The following is a 15,406-nucleotide window of genomic DNA, read 5'->3' as shown; positions in this document are numbered from 1 at the left end:
ATCCAAGTTGCAGTAAAAGGCTAAACAACCAGATTGGAATCCAACCAACATACTCGAATCAAAGGTTCGACCTTGTCATATGGTCCCCAAAGATTAGTAGATTGACGGAAGTGATTTAGCATTATGGTAGCATTTAGCTAGACCTAAAGAAAAATTGCTACAAAGGATTCTCTCAGTAGAATCGATAGTTTTAAAAAGATTGGTGGGATGGAGCGAAATTATAAGAAGCATGAATTGAAAAATAATATCGTTTTGTTGACTTGTCTTTTATATTTTCTGCTGTATTTTCGTCTAAAATGTAATTTTCATCTAAAATTCGATTGGATTGAAAGTCTTAATGGACAATATACGAGAGTCCTTACATTGAAAATGGCAAATGAATTGTGGTTTCAAATCATTAATTTTGAATACAGTGAAAACTAACAACATTACTGGAATATTTGCTGTAGATTGTGAATGCTCTGATGACTTGCACCTTATTTTTATATTCATCAGTATAAAATACTCGTATACCATTTAAGAGGGCTGGACCCCAGCGCCTTGTCTATACAAACGTATTAGACTTCTCCCTTCCTCAATTATGGCACTAGAGAAATTATTTTTTAATGTAACGGCATAATAGGAAAAAGGCCTCAAAAACCTATTTACAATAAAATTCTTATAAATGCTCATAATACATCTAATACATAATATTAATTAAAGACTATCTAAAGTCGACGATCTAAAGCAGATTGTGTTAAGGTAATCTGTGTGTGTGTAGATCAATAAACAACTTCTACAACACTAGCTGCATCTTTCTCTCCGATCCTGGAAACCCCTCTTCACGTCCACGCAACAATATCGTTCGTTGGGGTGGGTGGAGGATCCAAATAAAAGGCCAAAGTCGCTTCACAGCATCTATTGGGTGATTAAGGAGATCCACGCACTGCCAGTACTCCGTTTAGAATCCCTTGATAAAGTAAGTACCTGCTTATAAAGGGCAGGTCGCTCACTGCATCTTCCTCGACGCGTTTGTTTACCTATTGTTATAGTCAAGTACTAGATATGCAGTCCCACGGTCTCACGCTGTCCGTTCTGAGAACTCTAGCGGGAAGTGGTTGGGTGCCGTTACCGACCGCTAAGTCCATTCAAGGGTCTCCATTGAAAGCCGACAGCACTTAAGCCTGGAGATAATCCTCGAAAACCAATTATAACGTCGGCTCCTTTTAGCATATGCTACAATATCATATTTTAATGTATGCTATTACAAAATTGAATATGTAGTAACATCGTCAACTCTAATAGGTTCATTTCTAGGGCAGTATTATATGTAGTGTCTAGCTATCTAGCGAATTGATGGTGAGCCTACACATGGACCACACAATATTCAAGATCACGTCTGCACCATACTAATGATTTTTGTGAAGAACCGCACCGATCAATTCCATTACACCCGAATAAAAAAAGTAAACGAATAAAAAGAATTCGTTTTAATGAAACGTTCACTTTCAAAACGCTACACCACACATAATATTTTCATTTGAACATTGGCAATGGCTTCGGGCCTTACTTCAACCGGTGATAAATACTTGCAAAGTGCGTCTCGTAATTTTTACGTCTTCCGAGAAGACAATGGCATTGGATTCATGACCGACTGAGACGAATACGAGCAAGAAAATAGACGTTCGAATAAATTTCGAGCATAATAAAATGGCGCTCGAATTAAAGTCTACCTTTCGCGCAATCATTTACGTCACACGAGAGCGATAGCATCCGCTGGAGAAATGCTTTATTTTATTGATGCAATTTGTTGTAACGTCACATTAAAATCTAAGGCATGCGTGAATTATGTTTTTTTTAACCATTGACAAGTATACGATAAGCGTTTCCTTCGGATAACGATCGATCGAATTGAAAACAGTCTTTTAAGGTAGCCATTCATGTTTTATTTTATTTTATTTAACACTAGCTGAACCCGACGTGCGTTGCAATGCCATAATAACGCGTGCAATTCCCATTCCAAAAACATTCAATTTTATATATAGGTATAGATATATTTGTTAATGTGGGCCATCCGATGTGTGGTTGTGGTACAGCCCTGAATGGTCCGTACATTCGAGTGCGAGGTAGGCGTGGCGCGATTATTGTCACACTCGCGGCATGATGCGTTGAAGGCGGGATGGGATAGCTTTACTTTCGCGTCAGTAAAATTACTTATATTAAAGTAATTACGAATATTATTATTAAGATGTTTTTTCCCGTTTTTTTTTCACAGTAATCTTCGCGGACATGCATACAACAAATCCTGAAAGTTCGATCGTAATCGGTTCAGTGGCTTAGGAGCCTATTCGAGACACACAGACAGACAAACAGACATTCAATTTTATATATATATAACAGTTTATTTAGTTTTATTTATTTATTTATTTATATATATAACAGTTTACTTGTTTTTATATATTTTTCAAATGTAGGCCATTGTGGCGCATTGGGTTCTTCCTGTAATGCCACAATGGTCCAAAACTATTAAATAAATAAATAAATATTTATATATTGAATGAAATTTTAAAACCATTGTTAAGTAATGTTTAAAACCAAAATTGAACTTAAAAAACCCGTACACGGTCTAAATTATAGTTGGTATTGTTGCGTAGGGGTGGGTGGAGGATCCAAGTAAAAGGCCAGCAGTCGTCTCACAGCATTTATTGATGATTAAGGAGATACACGTATTGCCAGTGTTCAGTCCAGAATGACATGATATCACCTACGTACCGCCTTATAAAGGGTAGATCTCTCAGGACGCCTAATCTGTTTACCTGTTGTATAGTCACGTATTCGGATATGTAATTCCACGACATTGGGTCTCCCCGTACCGATTCTGAGAAATAACTACTAACGGTCATTGTTTAGCCTAAATGCACTTAGAGTCCAGATATAATCCTTGTAAGTAAGTGCATGCATTTAGTTAATCCGATAACAGATATCCGTTGGTCTAAGTGCAATTCGCTCAATCCGCGGCGTACGTAACAGTATCTTAAGATGGTACGGTTGACGGACTATTGGACTAATGGACACTTGGCCGACGGACGCTTGGCTGACGAATGCTTGAAGATAACATTTATGACGAATGCATATATAGAAGATAACATTTATTTATGGTCCACGTGGACTAAAACGTTTGACCAATTAGAGCAACGACGATACATTCTGACCAATGAGTGCATTTTATGCATCCGCTATAGGGATGTGACGTGATGACCGATCGTTTCGAGGAGACGCGGGGAAGTAGGGGGGGGGTGTGGAGCGTCTGAAATGTGCTCCTGATATTGAGCACCTGACTTGGAACAGATGCGCTGCGAAGGAGCGTACACACATACATGAAGACACACACAAACATATTCATTCATTATTTCAAACGGGTGAACGGGTTGGATCGGTGAGCGTGTAATGCACGCACTCAAAATTTTACTTTATTTTTATTTATTATTTACATAGATATATACCAGGAAGGCCTGTCAGGTAGACCCTAATGCGCCTTCCTATACAATTAATTACAAACATTGCAACATTTTTATTACATAGATCACTGTATTTCGTGAGGCTGAAGAACACGAAATGAACAATTAATTAATTAATTAATTAATCCATAGAGACATCTATAGATTTAGACTTGTACATAAATTTTTACATATTGTACATAAATCAAATTCAGATATTTGTGACAGCGGGTAGGATGGTTTTAGCCAATCGAGGTAGGAACCGTTTCAACAATGAAATCAGATAATTTGGCAAACTCTGATAAGAAACGATTGACTTGGAGTCACAAATATCGAAGTCTGACCAGCAGTACTACAGAAATACTTCCGAATAAACTATTTTTCAATCGAGGTCAACCCAGGGCTTGAACCCGGGAACCTCTCGGTAGTTAGCATTAGCATTTAACAAACAACATAGATCAATGATTAGCGTGTAATGTTTTCAATTGTGTGGTCACGGATACTATCCTTTGCTGGCCAAAACTTGAACTCCAAAGTTGATCGTTTCCTTTCAGAGTTTGCCAATTTATTTGATTTAATTGGAAACGGTTCCAACACAATAGCAATCCTGTTATACTTCTTACAGAACTAGAATTTATAGCATCTCAAAATTTATTGATATTTAAAATGCTGCAAAAAATTGTCGATAAATGTCTCTATAATTGTTAATCGATGTTTGTAATTGACCTTGAATAATACTTATGTACAAGATTTGACCATAGATGTCATGTAAAATAAAAATGGGTGTATACCTGTATAAATAAATAAATTTTGCCAGTGATGATGTATGGATGTGAAGCTTGGTCATTGAACGCCAAAATGCTAAAGAAAGTCCAATGCTTGCAAAGTATGTTTGCTTGGTATAACTACGAGGAAACGGAATGCGTGGGTGAAAAATATTTTTTTTGATTTTTAAATGCTTTTTATTATTACGAAATTATGTTCACAATACATCTTATATCTATTTTAATAGCTACCGATCTACTGATCATTTTCTATTTTAAAATTTAATTTAATTTGGTTAGTAAACACAGTATTATATTATTCTAATGTTAATCCAAAGCACAATAGGAAAAAGAGCTCAAAAACCTATTTACAATCCTTATAAATGTTCATAATACATCTAATACATAATATTAATTAAAGACTATGACAAGGGTAGTTGATATAGTAGAGATTAAGAGATTGAAATAGCAATATGTTGGTTCACGTGACTATGAAAGGTAGAAAAGAGAATTTAACAAGATGAAAGGATGATGAGTGGATGAAATTAGAAAAATGTGTGTGGTGAGATATGTATGTAGATGAGAGTTGTTTAAAACAAAAACGAATGGAAATGTTGGCGAAACCTCATCCAACAGTGGATAGTGAATGGCTGTAAACGATGATGATGTCTCTGGTAAGATTTATCTTTGTAGGGATAGAGACTTGCTTAGGAATCATTTGTCGTAGAACGTACGAAATACTTGTCAATAGCCACCTTTACAGTTGAGTAATGGTAACCATCTCGTCGATAGATTTATCTAAGTTCTAAAGTAATTTTCATATTTTATAAATCATCAGCCATCAATAGAAATTGATTACTTACATCCAATGCAATTTTTTATTGGCGCTAAAGATTTTCATAGTACCTATCAACTTTTTGTACAACTGTGCTTATTATCCCACTTGAGCTTTACCAAGTGATTGTAGTTGTAAATAATATGTACGCAGTTACCATCCGTCATCAATCAATTGGGTCATTTTTTTATTAATTTGCATTCAACAGATTTTTCTGCCTGTCAACGATCATCTCGTCCGTTAGAAATTGATGATAATGAATTGCGAACAATTCGACTTTCTCGCATTTTAATATTTGAATAGTATTATGAGCACTGTGTTAATAATTCAAAATATTCTCGAATGTTAAGCGTCGATTATATTTTATCCATATACATATGTTGCATAAGACATTTTTATAATATCCTGAATATTTTGTATAAATTGCTGTTAAATCTCATAAGTCGATTATTTGAATATTCATTGCGACCAGCTTTCAAATACACTTTCTTAGCTAATGTAAAAAAAAAATGATATGTATTTCCGAAAAAAATTTACACTTGGTTTTAATCGTGTGATTGAACAACAGAGTGCGTAACCGTTAATTTTATAATAACAATATATGAGCGAAAATTATTTAACTCGTTACGGTTTTATTGAAATGTTCTCGACTTTCGCGCGAATGTTCTTTTTTCAACGTTAATTAATAAATCAACTTTCTTCGAAACGAATCGAACAATGGCGATTCACTAATAAGAGTTTAAATTCATTTCTCACGTATTTAAAATCCGAATTTATAATAAAACGATAAATTTTTACATTTCTTTCAACCAGGTGTGTGTGTTTCGAATCCTCTTGTGAAAACTTCTCGACGTGCAATTCTAACATATGGGCGTGAATCGTGAACAAATATTTCAAAATTAAAAAAAAAAAACAGTTTAAAGATGAAATGTAGGTCATTCGAAATGTTAATAAGTACGTTTTTCGTCTTAAAAAAAATCAATATTACTCTTTCCGTATCTTGGAACATTTCTTCTGTACACATATTATATAAATCTACTTTACATTCGACCACCCACAAAAAATAAATATCTGCTATGCTTTCGAGAATACAATCCGACGTTAACAAATGCCGAAAAGAAATTTTTAATGATCGGTGCATACATTTGAGTGAAACTTGATGCATCGTGATCTAACCAATAAAAAGTCGATAGTGAAAAACGTTCTCTAAAATATCACAAAAAATAGCACGGTAAAACCAATATCTAATTCTGCATGTGTGTTTCGTACTTTCGAAGTATTCACATATGATAGTATTCATTAAGAGAGAGGATTATTCAATTTTTGCAGTTTGAATCGCCTAAAAAATTCAAGATTGATTACAGCTCGGTGAAAACAGGTTTCAGCAACATTCATAGATATGGTACATAGTTCTCATATCAGAACCTTACTAAGAGTAGAATTTTAGGAATTTCCGATGAGGGAGAAATGTACATATGTAAATTAGAAGAAAACGAAGCGTACATGTAAATAGTTCGTTCATGGGAACGAACGAAATGTACACTTGGACATATACACTATTGAAATACTCTAACTCAAACAGACTTTATTCAGATTCTGATGAAAACAACGACCTCTGATGAGGCTTCTCTCATTAGCTATGAACCTGTTATGAAACGAATTTGCTTTATAAATCTACCTTTGATTTCATGTGCCGAACTAAAATGATTCAATCATTATTATATGTAACTTGTAGCGTCTCTTAAAATACAGCTAATTTTATCAAAACAACATATTATATTGTATATACAATTATTCTAATGATTCTGTTTCATATTAAAATTATCTTAAAATAAAGATCGAAATTTTGAAGATATAATATTTATTGATGAGCAATCAATTTACTACAAACAAGAAGAAAAGCTGTCATTAAAATAAAACTCATTATGTAAAAAAACATATTGGTTCAGAGATTTAGGAACAAGCCTCTTCCTCTTATTCCCTGCAGCTTACTAACTATAATATAATGTCACAATTTGATTTTTAAATGCTTTTAATTATTACTTAATTATGTTTTTGTTAGTAATTATAGTATTACTAGTGAATAGCCCGATGAAATATCATCGCATGGGTATAAAATTATTATATACCCGTATAAAACTAAAAAAAAATCCGGAACCGGAACCGTTATTTTCGTACACTCTCATAGATAGTTTTCAATTCTTTATTTGTAATAATTTTCAATTCTTAAAGTTAACGTTAACAAAATGTTAATTAAAGTTAACAAAATGTAATATTTTCCGATTATACACAAATGGTCATTGACCTCGTAACGTTGAATATTATTATTACACATAACAAATTCGTGCATATACATATGATGTGTATTTACAACAAGTATTCTGGGCGAGGATATGGCGTGCGACGCGGGCTCGTGAAGCACATCGCTTTGGATCGGAGGGTCCGAAGTTCGATTCCCGGCGCCCGCGGTGAATGAAATCAATTTTTTTCTCGAATATCGTCAAAATATAAATAATTTAAATTTAAATTAAATTTAAATTTAAATTTAATTAAAAATAAATTTATAAAAAAAATGGTTCAAAACCTCGCTAAATGAAATTATTAAAATAACGTATTTTTATATGGCGAGAAGGAGTATTTCAATTAATGTTTAAAAAAAAAAGGTAAAATGAAGAATTGGATTTGGCGTGATGCACGTGACCATTAGCTCAATTTAGACCTATATTCCGGCTATTTGGGGTGATCGATTCGAGTCGCGACAAAGTCGTCTCGTCGAAAAATGAAATTATCGATTTTTATCGATTCGTTCATTATGTTCGGCGAGAGTTAGGACACACACACCCACACACACACACACACCCCCACACACACACACACACACACACACACACACACACATATTACCGTCTTTATATATATATGATATGATATTATTCTAATGTTAACCCTCCCTCACCGAAATGGGGTATGCAAGTGCCCCAATTTTTACGTTTTTCGTAATAACTATGTTCATTATGTTCTGCGAGAGTTAGGACACACACACCCACACACACACACACACACACAAACAGATTACCGTCTTTATATATATATATGATATGATATTATTCTAATGTTAACCCTCCCTCACCGAAATGGGGTATGCAAGTGCCCCAATTTTTACGTTTTTCGTAATAACTATGTTCATTATGTTCGGCGAGAGTTAGGACACACACACCCACACACACACACACACACACAAACAGATTACCGTCTTTATATATATATATGATATGATATTATTCTAATGTTAACCCTCCCTCACCGAAATGGGGTATGCAAGTGCCCCAATTTTTACGTTTTTCGTAATAACTATGTGGTTTTCAAAGATATACACCCTATATTTCTTGTATTCTTAGAATGAACTACAAGAAATTTATTTGAATAGATTTTGTATGATTTAGAAAATGGGTACATAATAAAAAATACATTTATACATTTCTACGTTCCAAAGTGTGATTTAAAGGCGGTAGCGACAAGTCATGTTTTTGACTGTACGCTTGCATATTCTTGTTGATCGATGAATCAATGCGAGAGAAAGAGACAGCTATATTTTCGTAAGCTTATTGTTTTCGTCGCTTTTGGCGCGTGGCTATTGAGTCATGCAGTCGCCTGTTGGCCTTATCTACATATTTGCGTTTGCATGTTGATGCTTGTCATTATTTTTTAATACAAAAATAGTCAAAAAATGCTATAAGGACTAAAACTTTTTTTATGTTCATGTATAAAATGATTAATAAGATATATATTGAACCCATTTGTAATGAGAAAAGCTGTATTTTGATTTAAAAATCCTGGAGTCCTACTCGACCCCGGTTCGGGACACTCGTTCGATTCGACGCTCCGTCCTTCAAAGGTTAATGTACAAAATAATAAAAAAAAGACCTCAAAAACCAATTTACAATTAATTCAATTGTCTTAAGAAATCTTCAATAAACGAAAGATTTTCATAGATTCTTTCTCTTCTCTAAAAATTTGTACGAATCATTGATTCGTAAACACGTCAAAAGTATATTCAAAATCCTATTTACATTCAACTAAATCATAAAATTTATATTCAATCTCTGCTTATATATATATGTAGGTACATATGTCACTTGACGAAAGGTATTATTTTAAATGTGATCAATCTTATTTACAAACATTTTTATTTAAAACAAATTGAAAGTTGAGTAATCGGTTCTTACGAGACTCGATGAACCGACAACAATTCTTAGCTATAATAATTTATTCAAATATCAATATGAGCTACATACATATTTATTTATTTATTTTTTACATACATATTTTCACATACATATATACAAATATACCAGGAAGGCTAACAGGTAAACCCCAAATGCGCCTTCCTGGTCCACATAATTATTACATAGATACATGTAAATCTAAACAATATCTGAAATCTATCGTCAGATATTACAAATATCGTATTAATACGATAAATAACGATGAATAACTTTCATGTAACAATACGAATTTTATATTCGATAAACAACCACAGAGACATCTATGGTGAGCAATATGGCGAAACCTAAGATATAACAATAAATAAAGGTTCGCAACAGAAAATTGGGAAGGAAACGCCAATTTTACAGGAATCGTTTCAATGAAAATCAGAAAAATTGGCAAATTCTGATAAGAAACGATCGACCTAGACAAATCAAGGTCTGGCCAGCAACGAGACTTAGCGGGGAATCAAACTCGTAACATCAAGTACGAAATAATTCAACATTCACCACTAGACCACGCTGCTGATTATATACATATATATTTCCAAAATATGTACATTGCATCCAAATATTGATAAAATAATCGATCCAAATTATTGATTATGATCATTTCCTCTTTCGAACAACCGAAATCCTACTACAGCCTCGTTCGCATTGAGCAAGCACTGGGTACCGAAACAAACAAGAAAGTTCGATCTAAATGGAAATATGAAATCTCAGTATTCTGACTGTATTATATAAATGTGATTTGTGTGTAAAAAAAACATATTATTTTTTAGTATGAAAAAACAACACAGTCGATAGCATCATCCGGTGTGAAGAGGGATGAACAATCGCTGACGGTTCGCGATCGGTTCCCATATATAATTTTCGGACCTGCTTTGTGCACTTTCTTCACGATTAAAATAAACGTGCATATATACATTTATACAGGCATTCCTATATACAATATTCAGATACGATCGTCGAGCATTTCGCAACCGTTTCCCACACGTCCGTCGTTGATTATGTGTAGTAATTGGCCATGTTGTCCATTGTCGTTAATCCGTACGATTTGATTGATGCTCGACTCGGACGATCTGCTATTATCACCTTTTTTTTCATCTCCATCCAAGTGGTATGATCGAATCAATGGATATTAAGGAAGTGTTTTGTACAAAAGATCGATTTCGACCTGGAGATTTCTTCACTGCAGTGTAAATTCAATTTAAATTGATTGCACGATTTCCGTAAGATCGGATTAAAATATATGACGCTCGTAGGCCTTTTTCCATTATCTTACCCTTCCTGTGTAAAATGAATTAATGGCGTCGATTATCAATAAAAGCGTGCCCAGATGAGTTATAGACTACATAGATTTTGGTCATAACGACTTTTTCAAATTAAGGTGGGCATTCATGAATAGATTCGTCGAAAGACAAATCTCTCATAATTTTGCGACAGTTGAAAACGCCACAAAATACTACGAGAGATATTTTCTGACTTGGTTTCTAAGAATCTTTTGTGAAACAAACAAATATTTTGCCGATACGCTATATAATTTAGTCCGATTTTTACCGATTACACTATTTTTTCAGCTTTCAAATCTCTCTAAGTAGTCATCCAGTTCAAATCAAAAGTCAAAAGTACGTATTTGCACTTGGGATTTTTTCCCACTGTTTTTGTACTTTTTTATATTGAGTATTTTCTATTGAAACATGTTTATTGGGATAGTGTTCTGGCCACACTATTTTTTGTTTTCGTTTAAAAGGGTACATTGGAAGTGTGCTGAATGTTAAATCGGTAAAATTACGAGCTAAAAACTCGTACTAGTGGAACACGGTTTTATTATAGTTTATTTTCATTGCTATTATTGTATTGCTAAAAGAAACCTTATATTTTGGCAAATATACTATTAATAGCCACCGATAAACAGCTTATGATAATTTTATAGAGAATTGTCTGTCAATTTATTTATTTATTTATTTATTTTACATACATATATACAAATATACCAGGAAGGCTTAACAGGTAAACCCCAAATGCGCCTTCCTGGTCCACATAATTATTACATAGATACATGTAAATCTAATCAATATCTGACATCTATCGTCAGATATTACAAATATCGTATTAATACGATAAATAACGATGAATAACTTTCATGTAACAATACGAATTTTATATTCGATAAACAACCACAGAGACATATGTATATGGTGAGCAATATGGCGAAACCTAAGATATAACAATAACTAAAGGTTCGCAACAGAAAATTGGGAAGGAAACGTCAATTTTACAGGCATCGTTTCAATGAAAATCAGAAAAATTGGCAAATTCTGATAAGAAACGATCGACCTTGTCAAATCACTGTCTGGCCAATAGCGAGACTTATCGGGAATCGAACTCGTAACATCAAATACGAGATAATTCAACATTCACCACCAGACCACGCTACTGGTAAATTGATCTGCAGACAAATCTTTACATTATTGACCCATCTTAAGAATATTTTATAACTCTCTTTTTGACATCATACTCATCTCACACAAGAAACAACCTATAAATTGTATTAGTTTTTTATTTAAAGGAAATAAAAATTAATAATTGAATGTCCACATTTACATCAGCGCACTATCAGTGGCACGTTTCTCAGTAGAGAAAGGTTTAAATCGCAAGTTCTTTATCTGAAAGTAATATCAATATAACTCAATGTGATATATGATTTTGAAATCGTTATGATAGACTTAGTTTTCACTTAACATTCCGACTTTCAATATATTATATGACGATACATATTTCATACAAAAAGTATACATTGTGAAATCGTAACATGTGTAATAGTTTTTATAAAATTTTCACTTTCGAAGAATACTAAATTTTCAACAAAAGTCATCACGGTTAATTATACAAATACAAAATGGAATTGATTGCCGCAAATAAATAAATAAACTCACAAGTTAATCTAAAGAGGCATAACGAACCACAAAGGTCATTACAGATCGCCTATTCACCGTTGCTTAAATCATGATCGTGTAATGACTTTCGTCTACCGTATTTTCGTACGTGTTAAATTCGATTCTATTGAATGACAGAACAAATGATCGATAGTGAAGAAACCTGCCGAAATTAAACTTGTATTAATCTTCGACACACTCATCAAATCTTAAATACACTTTTCGCAACTATTTGGGCTAATTGCATGCACGTATAAGTATGTTGATGATATGATGATAAAAAACATTGAAAAATGTCGAAATGAAAGTTCGCCAATTGTAACACGAAACCTTTCCTTCTGTTAATTGGTGCAAAATCAAGTTTTTCAATTCTGATATGCCAATCTTATTCCGGTTTTCAATATTATTTATGTGTAAATGTCAATTCTTCTCGCGACTAATGTCACGACTAAAATCTAAATATTTTTTTGTTTAAATTTAATTAATAGTAAACATCAATTATTATTTACAGTTATATGTATACGCTCTCGACACAATAAAATCAATGAAACAAATTAGCAAAGTCACGCAACAGCCTCTCGTTAATTTTATAATAGCAAAATTCACTCGCATACAAATCCATCAAAAACGCAAAAAATAGTGTATAACTCGTCTAAAATGCAGATGAGGCAACAACGTCTGCGTAAATTGACCAACGCATATATTAAGAAATTTGGACATTGCGTTATAGCTGTATATTTGAACTGATCCGTTTTAACTGTCAGCAAAAGTCACGATTTGCCATATTTACCTATCCCAATTAGATTTTGAAAAATTACCACACATGTGAAATAAAATCGCCCGAGTTGCTCAAACGAATCGAGCATCGCTTGATTTATTTACTGTTTGTGTACATATTTTGAAAAGTACCGATCGATTTATGCCAGTGATATAGAAACGTGATTTCACCTCAAAGAGGAACAAAGATTCCGAACTGAAATTTCGACGCGTAATATGTCAGTTGTGCAACAACACATTCGTACACACTTGGGAAAAGTTTAACCGGACGAGTTTGGCAAGATAGACCATTATTTACCATAAAAGGTTGGTCGACAGCTACGTAGATCATTATGATGAAAATATGATAATATTGTAAGTCGATTTATGTATGTAGTTCCTTATAATTGCATCAAGTACAATGATAGAATCGGGAAATCATACTTGTTTGGAACTTATACTTGTCGATGTTTGCGATCCAATTAATGACATATATGTTTGTATTATATATAATATAATCACAATAAAAGTAGAGCATTTTTCCCCATGTTTGAAAGATTTGAATGTAATATTTCGTTTTCATGTACATACATAAATATATTCAACATGTGTATGTTATATATAGGTATATTCTTCCGATTCTTGACTGAAGCACAAAGTCTTTATCCAGACTGAATGACCTGTCTGGTCCTTATGTGGCTTATTTTTACTAAGGCCTTATCCAGAAATATTGTTGATAATAACATATCATTATTACAAACATACCTACACATATATCGTAAAAGTTGCTTAAAGATCTAGTTAGCAGCCTTACGACAAGGAACTTTGTTGGAAAATCTCCCGATTAAGATTTCCCAATTTCTAGACATAAGAATGATTCATATTTGGAATAAAAACCATATTATGAAATCTTTACATACCTAAATATTAATACGCCGTTTATAAATCAAAAATTCCATTTTGCCTGAAGAAAACGATATTTAATACGCTTTGTCAGTGATGATCAGAGATCTGTGGACAAGTTGCTTCTACCCACAAAAAATGGTTTAATACTGTCCTACAAAGAAAGATTGCAAAAAAAGGTTGAAAATAGTGAACCATTTTTATGAGCAAAACCAACTTGTCCGCCGATCTCTGGTGACGACTACAGGGCGGATAGGAAGCGTGCTTTTTCCAGGAATCAGGACATTTTGGGTCTATTTACAAAGCTAGAGTGCAACAAAAAAGGTTCTTCATAAAATTGAACAAAGCACAGCAACACTTAACAATGAACGGCACGCTTCCGGTCCGTTCTTTAGTGATGACTAAAGAGGATGCCGCCATAAAATAACAGTAGAAACAAAGTTCTACCCTAAAAAAGAAAGGGAACTAAAAAAAATGTTGACAATAGTGGACCATTTTTTGTGCATAAAAGGATCATCGGCCGCCGATCTCTGGTGAAGACCAGAGACCGGCCGACACGATGCTCAATGGCTAAAAAAAATGGTTCACTATTGTCAAACTTTTTTTTTTTCTCTCCTGTTTTCTCAAACAATGGAGAGGTCTATTGTTATTTTATGGCAGTATCCTTGCCGCCTAAGTCTGGTGATGACTTGTGGATGTGAAGCGTAGAAATTGAACACCCAAATGTTACACAAAGTTCAATGCACTCAAGGAAGCATAGAATTTTGTATGTATGACATTATGAGGAGAGATAGGAAACGTAGTACGTATGTATGTAGGTGAGAAGTATGAAAACGGTGGACAAAAGAAGTGCTTTAATGCTACCCGGGAGAATGTAAAAGGATGAAAAGATTGGTGAATAAAGTTAGAAAAAAATGTATGGAGTGAGATGGATGAGGTTTGTGCTACACACTGAGAGGCATGCGGTACATGTTCTTTTTCCAAGGGTCTTTTTTAGTCTTCGTGACTTCCAGCTAGGAAGAGCGTTCCTTCAGATGTGATAGGCGTGTCTTCATGCCATTATTAATTCATACGATCTTATTATTTCGACAAGTTTCTCCTACATTTCTTCAAATATGGAAATCGCCGTTGATCGATGTCGATCACTGTCAAACCAATAATATAATGTGATATCACCAAAAATTTCTATTTGGTGATTTCCTAGTTCTAAAAATATAAACAAAGAGTTGATAATAAAAATCAAATATATGTGATAGGGATTTATAATTAACCAGTAAATTGACAAAATTTCGCCATTGGTAAATACCTGTAAATTTTCGAATTATTATGTATAGGCGTTCCGTCAAAGACAAAACATTTTTTAATTTACTCAACTTTTCAAGCATTTATGGAATTTTTATTAAAAATATTCTAATTTGTGTCAGTCAATCGTCATTCTGAACTATTTTTTTTAATTAAAATAACACAC

This window comes from Arctopsyche grandis, chromosome 1, assembly GCF_051622035.1.
Source record: "Arctopsyche grandis isolate Sample6627 chromosome 1, ASM5162203v2, whole genome shotgun sequence".
NCBI classification, from domain to species: domain Eukaryota; kingdom Metazoa; phylum Arthropoda; class Insecta; order Trichoptera; family Hydropsychidae; genus Arctopsyche; species Arctopsyche grandis.
The sequence above is the reverse complement of the archived record's forward strand: the minus strand, read 5'-3'. Positions refer to the sequence as shown.